This window comes from Zea mays, chromosome 10 (genome assembly GCF_902167145.1).
Source record: "Zea mays cultivar B73 chromosome 10, Zm-B73-REFERENCE-NAM-5.0, whole genome shotgun sequence".
Lineage (NCBI taxonomy): Eukaryota > Viridiplantae > Streptophyta > Magnoliopsida > Poales > Poaceae > Zea > Zea mays.
Genome location: NC_050105.1, coordinates 43,681,667 through 43,691,256, shown reverse-complemented (window position 1 = coordinate 43,691,256; position 9,590 = coordinate 43,681,667).

Here is a 9,590-nt window from a genome sequence, read left to right as displayed (position 1 = left end):
TAGCACACATGCCCTCAACATGTCTTCCAAAATCTGATTCACCCTTTCTGTCTGACCATCTGTTTGAGGGTGCTATGTTGAGCTTCTTATTACATGGGTCCAAAGTGATTCTTGCAATTGCTCCCAGAAACGTGCTACAAATGGTGCTCCTCTGTCGGACACAATAGTCCTTGGTATTCCATGCAGATGAACTATCTGGTCAATATAAATTTCTGCATACTTTTCTATCTGGTGGGTGGTATGTACTGACAAGAAATGTGTTGTTTTGGTCAATCTATCCACAATGACCCAAATAGAATCGTGGTGCCGGGAGGTATTGGGCAATCCTACAATAAAATCCATGCAAATATCCTCCCATTTCCAAGATGGTATGGGAAGGGGATGTAAAGTGCCTGCCACCTTCAAATGACTGGCCTTAACTCTCTGGCAAGTGTCGCACTCAGATATATACTTAGCAATTTCCCTTTTCATTCTGGTCCACCAGTACAAAGATCTGAGATCATGATACATCTTGTTACTGCCGGGATGCATGGAGAATTTGGAAAGGTGAGCTTCATTCAATATCTTCCTTCTAAGCTCGGGGTTCTTGGGAACAACCAATTGGTCTCCAAACCATAGAATTCCTTTGATGTCCTGACGGAAGCATTTGTATTTGTCCACCTTTTGTTTGATCATTTCCTTAATGACTTGAACACCCTTGTCACCAATCTGTGCCATGACTATTTGCTCATGTAGGGTGGGCTCCACTGAAATATAACTTAAAGCACCGGAGGAAACAACTTCTATATTCAGCTTGCACAACTCATCACACAGGGTGGTGATTTTTGCATCCATATTCACACAGTTGCATTGGGCCTTCCGACTTAAGGCATCTGCCACAACATTGGCTTTGCCAGGATGGTAATGCACTTCCAAATCATAGTCCTTGATTAATTCTAACCATCTTCTCTGCCTCATATTAAGATCAGCCTGAGTGAAGATATATTTGAGACTCTTATGATCAGTGTAGATATTACAATGAGCTCCCATCAAGTAATGTCTCCATATCTTTAGAGCATGAACTATGGCTGCTAACTCCAGGTCATGAGTGGGGTAGTTCTGCTCGTGAGGCCTGAGTGCTCGGGAGGCATAAGCAATGACTCTGTTGTCTTGCATCAAGACACATCCCAATCCAGTACCTGAAGCATCGCAATAAACCTCAAAGGGTTTGGTGTTGTCAAGCTGAGCTAATACGGGTGCTGTTGTCAAATGTTGCCTTAGTGTATGAAAGGCATCCTCACATTTCTGGCTCCATTCATACTTGACTTCTTTCTTCAACAATTCAGTCATTAGCTTGGCAATCCTGGAGAAATCCGAAATAAATCGTCAATAATACCCTGCCAATCCCAGAAAACTCCGAACCTGCCGTACAGTGGTAGGAGGTTTCCAATTCATCACTTCTTGTACTTTTTCAGGATTAACTGATACCCCATCCTGAGAGATGGTGTGACCCAAAAATTTTATCTCCTTCAACCAGAAATCACATTTGGACAGCTTAGCATATAGACGATGATCGCGTGGTCGCTGTAGTATGATGTGTAGATGCTCAGCATGCTCAGCTTCATTTTTTGAATAAACCAGAATGTCATCAATGAAGACCACCACAAACTTGTCTAGCTCTGGCATAAAGACTGAGTTCATCAAATACATGAAATAAGCCGGGGCATTGGTCAGCCCGAAAGACATCACCAAGTACTCATAAAGCCCATATCTGGTAGAGAAGGCCGTCTTTGGAATATCACTGGCCCGGATCTTGATCTGATGGTAGCCGGAACGAAGGTCTATCTTCGAAAATACCTGGGCTCCCACCAACTGATCAAACAATACATCAATGCGGGCAATGGATACTTATTCTTGATGGTCACCGCATTGAGAGGGCAGTAGTCAACACACAACCTCAAACTCTCACCTTTCTTCTTCACAAATAAGGTGGGACATCCCCATGGAGAAGTACTTGGGCGAATAAACCCCTTGTCCAACAATTCTTGCAACTGCTTTTTCAACTCCGCCAATTCTGCTGGAGGCATCCTATAAGGTCTCTTGGATATAGGGGCAGTTCCGGGTTGTAATTCAATCGCGAACTCTATGTCTCTATCGGGTGGCATCCCTGGTAGTTCATCCGAGAAAACATCTAGGTAGTCACAGACCACTAGTATTCTCTCAACAGGTGACTCTATCATAGTGAAGGCACAGGAACGGGTACATCCCTGGTCGGGTAGATACAGGGTAATTTCTCCATCCGGTGGGGAGTGGATCTCTATGGCCCTGGCCGCGACATCGATTACCGCATGGTGTCGTGATAACCAATCAGTCCCCAGGATGATATCCACACTATCCAATCCCATGATCAGGAGAGTGGTTTTAAATATGAAGCTACCCAACCTGATTGGTACGTGTCTATTGATCTGATAGGTGGCAACCCTGCCTCCAGGTGTAGAAATTGTAATACCCCCATTTGTGTGGTGAAAAGGTAACTGGCACTTGGCACTAAATTTGGTACTGATAAAACTATGTGATGCACCGGAATCAAAAAGAATGATTGCAGGATAATTCAAAACTGAAAAGATACCAGTCAAGACGGGTGCTCCCTCTGGAATATTAGCCATGGTGGTGAAGTTCAGCCTGCCTTGTCTCACTTGCACCTTCTGCCTCTTGCCTTGATTCTGATTAGAATTTTGTCCCTGCCTCTGCTGATTTCTGGGGCAATTTTTGGCATAGTGTCTAGTGTTACCACAAGTGAAACACCTGTTGTCATTGGCCTGACGGTACTGCTGTTGTGGCTGATTGTTGTTCCTCTGCACTGGGAGTTGGGAGCGTTTGGGTTCCTGCTGCTGCTGCTGCTGTGGTCGAATCACCCAACGTCCTTGCTACTGCTGAGGTCCCCTGTTCTGAGGGTCGAATACAATTCTGAAGCGCTGAGGCTGAGCTGATGATCCTGCCACAGGGGTCTTTCTCTTCTTTGCTGTCTGACGGGATGTGATGCAGTCCTCCTGGGAAATGGCCATGTTGACTAACTCATTGTAATTGTTGGCCCTGATGGTGTTGAGACGGTCGCGGAGCTTAGTGCTGAGCCCCCTCCTGAACCTATCCCTCTTCTTCTCATCAGTGTCTGCATGATATCCGGCATACTGACACAGGTCATTGAAGGCCTGAGCGTACTGCAACACAGTGCGATTCCCCTAAGTAAATGCAAGAAACTCATTAAGCTTGCGGTCCATAATGCCTGCTGGTATGTGATGCCCTCTGAAGGCTGCCTTGAACTCTCTCCATTCCACCACATGGTCGACTGGCTGCATAGCGAGGAAATTATCCCACCATGTTCGCGCGGGTCCGCGAAGCTGCTGGGTGGCGAACCTGACCTTAGCCACATCTGAACAGACTCCATTGAGTAGTGGGAATTTGGATTCCACTACCCTGAACCATACATCAGCATCGAGCGGATCCTCTGCCCGAGTGAACAACGGCGGTTGTGTACTGAGGAACTCCTGATAAGTAGCTGCTGCTGGGGGACACTGATGGTGGTCACCACCACCATAGTGCTGAGGTGGCGGTTGACGCTGAGCCAACTATCGCAGAATCTCGTTTTGATGAGACATCAACTCTTGCATGGTAGGAGGCAGTCGCGGTGGTGGAGGAATGCGTTCATTCTGTCCACGACGCGCTCTTCCTGCCATCTAAAAAATCAAGGATGCTCTCAATATCATACTTCTGATGTCAGGTTTCATACGTGGTGAAAGATTTGAAAGGGTAAAACCAATATTTTCTTGCATAACTCATAAAAGATTCTACATGGCATAAAACTTTTCTTCATAAATTAAAGCTGACATCATTCACCATTCATGATTCCAAAAGAGTTATTTACGATTACATCACTGATCCAAAAGACTCAACTCTATCTAGCCTAGTATCCCAAGGGTGCAAAAGCTAAGCTAGCTCTGAGGAGTTCTACTGCCACACACTTCTACTCTATCCCTGCAACCTAGTGAGCAAACGAGGCAACGCTCGACTCGAGGGAAGGTGGTCTCCCTGAGCCAGCAGTGTCCAAGCTGAATGCAGGCTTTGGCTCCTCTCCTCCCTCGATGTCGACATCCTCGTTGGCCTCCATGTCCTGGATCTCCTGGTGGTGCATATCCAAATGTTGGTTAGCTTCCGCAAGTTGCTGTTAAGTATTGATTAGCTGATCCTCGAGAACCTCAATGGTGTTCTCCCTGGTTCCCACTAGCTCCTCAAGCTCCTAGAACTCGTTGGACATCTGTTCCACCTGCAGGTCCTTTTCCACAATCTCAGTGGATAGGTCTACCACCAGTTCCTCTCTGTTATCCAAGGTGATCTTGGTAGCCTCCAACAATGCCATTAGATGAGACATTGCCTCTCCTCGCATCACTTGCAGACGATACAGGGCATCCATGCATCGCACCGTCAAGTGAGCAGTCTGTCCTGGGTAAAGAGCCCATATATCCTTGGCATGCTCCACTCGGTCTTTCCACATTGGGTCGTCCTCCTTTTCAGCGGGGAACAAGCCAATGGGATGAGTAGACAGCTCCAAGGGGTGAAAACCGCAGAAGGTGGTCAGCTCGTGGAGAGCAATGGCCTCGATAGTATCCTCAGCCCGGTATCCGAAAGACTCAGAGTCCAACGAACGCCAGCCTGGCTGTAAGGGATGAGGCTCCAGGGTCATCCTCACCCTACAGCGGGGCACCCGGTGCTTCTCGAACAGCTGCACCGTGTACTGGGGAGGCGTCGTGTAACCTGCTCCCTGAAGTACCTCCCACAAGATACGGGGAAAACCCTCTTGTGCAAGTCCGTCTGTGTGGGAATGTGTGTTCCCTCCGTCCGAGGATCTGTGAGAAGTCATCTGTGTACGGTTAAGCGTAAGTGAAAAAGAAAACGAATTACAAAAATAAAAGGGAATCAATGCCTGGCTTTTCTAAGGTTGTGTTGAGGTCATGGAGTGTACTTAATTTTTTTGTTGTCATTTCTCATAACATTTCAAAGATCTTAACTAATTACCAAGTAGTTTTGATTAAATGATGCATGCATGCTCGTCCTAAACGACCTCACATCACCTTATAGGGATTAGGGAAATTCCCATCCCTTATAGTAGCCTGTAGGGCTCACTCGATTAGCCACCTAGCTACCCTTCTATTTCCCTAAGGCTTCACGCTCTATATCCATACCTATCGTCTTACGATCTATCCAGCATTGGTTTCTAACAAGTTTTACTTTTGACAAGGATGGTATTTATAGTTTATTGATTCCTCTGTGGTGGTACAAGCTCTGATACCAGCTGTGGCAGAACCGCCCGAATTATTCCAACTTAAGTGCCTAAGTACCACCTTAGAGGCTTGACCACACTTAAATAGGAATAACACGTCAGTCCCTCGGATCTAGTCCGACGAGGCCACTAACAGGATCAAGTACCACGTACTCACTTGATGGTGAGGCACAGAGCAAATACAATAAAGCATAAAACCATACATTAAGGAGTATTAAATTTATTACAACATCATCGGAGTTTTACCAAAAGCAGTGGTCATTGTTCGGAATGCAGCGGAATAAAACTAACGAGAAATAAAATGGAAGGATGGGGAAGCCTGTCCCATCACTCCTCATGCTCCTCCTCAGCCGAGGTAGGATCCCGCTCGACTGTCCAACCCGGTGGCAAGATGGACGGCCAAGTCACTCCAGCGACCATGTCCTCTAGAGAACCTGTAAAATTATGCCACAAGCAAGCGTGAGTATACTAATACTCAGCTAGACTTACCCGATGTGAGGAGTCTACTCCTCTACCTCTAGACATGCAGCTGTTTGGCTGAGGGGTTTTGTTTGCCAAAAGCACTAGCTGAGTCTAAAAATCAAGTTTTAGCTTTTTCAAGTTTTAGTGTGACTCTCTTAAGACTAAATGTGTACCTATCTAATCATACATGGTATCAAACATTTAGCAATCAACAACTTTTGCACATCAACTCATTTCCACTTGTTACTCAATGTAGCAGCATGGATCAAGCAGTCTCATTAGCTGCGAGAAGCAGACGATTCGAATCGAGTTTTTATCCTTGCAAGGTAAACCTAAACACACGATGTGGCGAGGCACTCCGTCCCCACACATATAAACCGTCCCCATCGATTCCCCGCCAGCAGATCAGGGCTCACTGCCTTGGCGTACAATGCCTCACTGACCCCGACTGCCGTCGTGCAGTGACCGCACTTGTACCCACCATAACCGGAATGGGAGACCACGCCTCAGGTCGCGTGAGGGGCAAAGTCTGCTGTCAGGTTCAATCAGGTACTAGGCTTACCGATTTACCATATTTCTCGGCATGTGTTTAGTACGTTCAAACGCTTGACACACGGTACCACACCTTAATCCTTATTCCAATTTCCGTCTCGTAGACAACTAATCCCCATGGATTGCTGTCCACAGACCATCATCATTATGATATGAAAATGGATACAACCAATTTCCTGACCTCGCGCGAGTGCTAGAAAAATCACTCGACTTCTACTGAGATCCCTAATTAGTAAAGCAGCTACTCGACCTAGCATACTAGTATCCATCTCAAAAGGAAATCCTGAGTTAATGCAACTAGGGTTTCAGGCAACTCCTACACTTAAGTGCACATTTCAAACCTACAAACAATAAGTGTAGTAAAATAGCATAATAAGTAGGTTATGCATAAAACCGGGGCTTGCCTTCCAAGGCTGGGGCAGGTAGATCCTCGATGGTAGGCTCTGGTGCTGGATCCTGGGCTACCGCCTAAGCAACTCCTTGCTCCGGCACGAGGATGTACTCCCCGTCAGCGAGGTTACAGTCTATCGAATGCAATGTATAAGATATATGCATAAAAATTATATGATCATTTGTAAAAGTTATGCATCGTAAAACAGCATTAAGTTTAGTGTTTTTCTAGGGTTTCTTTTTGGATATACTTAAGGGTTTTGTATTTTCATCTATTTCTCCCCACAGTTCCCCTTTCTCTTTCTATTGCTTTTTATTAAGCAGTTTTGAACTATCAGGTTTAGTCAACATTTTCCAAAAATGTTATAAAAATTACAGTGGGTAAATATTAACATTTGTGGGTTCTCCTAAAAATTCAAGGTGGATATTAATTTAGATACTACTTGTGCAAAATTTACAAAAACAAGTGTAAAGGGGCATTTTACACTATAGCTATGATTTAAGTGAGGTCTCTGTACCAAATTTTATTTTTGTCCAGATTCATAGGTGATATTAGCCCTTTGTGTTAAAAATCACAGAAAAAGACCTACTGGATATTTAGTTGTGATTTTCTCAAGTTTAATGCCAAAAAGGTACTTATAACTAACTTGTTATTTGAAAAATATCAAACAACAGAACTCATATTTTTCCTATGTGAATAATAACAAAATATTAGTTATCCCAAGGCTGGGGGTGGTTTCTCCACAGGATTATTTTTCTAAGATTTTTCTAAGTTTTCATTGTTTTCCTAAAATAAAAGGAAAGGTATTTCTTTTGCACTAACAGAGGGTCTAACAAAATTTTCCAGTGAACTATGTTAAATACGTGAGCTAACAAAAATGTGGTTGCTCCCTGATTCTTATTTTAAACTCCCTTTTCTATTTTCTTTAACTTTGAGCTAAATGATTTTAAATAGTAAAACCTACCTTAATTTGGTGTATTGAGGGGTTTACTATTTTTACACAGATTAGGGAATGATTAAGTATTTCTCTAATTTTTCTTAACCTCAGTCTAACAGTGTAACTATTTTTTCCTCTTTTATTTAGCTTTTGGCCAGAACACTATTTAATTCCAAACTTTAAATTCTTCTGCAATACTAAGGGGGTTTTGTATTTTTCCTAAGTAGTTCACTATATTTAGAATCTGGCAAAATTAATTTGACCAAATTTGGTTGAATATAACTGAAGTTATGAATTTTACAAGCTCTGTTTGTATTTAAATTAGAAATATTAAAAAGGTTTTCTGGAAAACCAGTTTACACCGAGGACCCTCGGCTTTTCCTAAACCAATCCTTCAACTTATACCCTTGCGTAACTATTCATCTGTGTCTCTGACAGTTCAAAAACCCCCCTGACTTCTATTCCTTCTTCCCCGAGGTCCCTCCCCCCTTTTGAACAGTACCCGCGAAAGGAAAAAGGGCGGCGCGGCTTACCGGCGGCGAGGGAGGTCCGGCGAAGGGTGGGATTGGTTTCGGAAGGTCCTTGTGGTCACAACGAGGTATGGCTCGACGACGGTGATGGCCGGAATCGGCCGGTCCACGTGCGCAGGCGGGCGAGCTCGTCGGCGGCGAGTGCTCCGTCCTATCCACGGCGATATAGGTCAATCCAAGGGCACGGGGAGCTTCACGGGGTGCCAATGAGTCGACTCGTGCAAGGAATCACAGAATAACTCACCGTGGAGCTCGGTCTTCGTTCACCAGCGGTCATTTGAAGTCCGGTGACCTTGATTTGGTTTCTCCGGCGAGGTAGGGCTCGATTCCTTTCACTGGGAGCTTCACCGAGACACGTAGAGTCTCCTCCAAGGGTTGGACAGGGCTGGGAATGGCTCTGCTGGCCGGTCTACGGTGGCGGGGGGTCGGGCGGCCGCTGGCACACCGTGTGTAGGGCAAACTCCGGCGATCTCGTGCTCCAGTGAGGTCGAGAGCGCGCGGGGGCGTACGACTGAAACCCTGGCCGGCTTTATAGGCGCGGGCAGGGGACACGGGCGTGGCTTGGCGCGGCATGGGGCGCGCGGGGTCGGGCGTTGGGCGTGCTCTGGCGCGTTCAGGGCGCGTCGAACACGTGGAGGTGTTCTTCTGCCCATGTTCAACAACTTGCCGAGATCGCAAACGTGCGAATCTTGGCAAAAATCCAGCGCAGACCTCTTCTTGGCACCTATGGCTATCTCTTGTATGTGAGTTCCAAGGGAAGATAAGCCCTAGGTCAGAAGATTTGCGGACGCCAAATCTGGCTTGTCTCCCTGTCCACCTCACGACAAAAGTGATGCCAAACGAATTTGGCTCAGGTTCAAATTTTTTTAGTGGGTGCCTTAGGTGGTTTGGCACCTTTTTGGTATTCCGACCAAGTGGTTTTGGCACCATTTACTAAGTGAACGCGTTTGATCTTTAAATTAGGGTTAAATTTTGACTTAGAAAAGATTAGAGAGCTCTAGTGTGCTCTCTACTTAAGGATTGGATTTGGGGTCTTTGAGGGGCCTTTTTGAAATGTTTCCCCCTGCATTTTGTAGATTATAATGTTACTCAAACTTTGGTTAAGGTTAACTTATGATTTGCACATTTGCTTAACCTTCCTCTTAAACTAGGGTTTTGGGAGTTAAGGGCTCAAGAAGGGTCTATGGTTTAATTCTCCCTTGCCCAAGGTGATTATTGCATAAATGCTTGAGTAATGCTTTTGTCCTTAACATTTCTTAGCTAACCCAAGGTTTTCCAAGGTCTTGGGGCTCCCTCTCCTCCACTTAACACATGTGATAACAAGTCAGGGGTACAAGTAGGGCCTTGGTAACACCTGGGGTGTTACAGCCTCCTACGTCAAGAACAAGGATTCCCAGGATACGA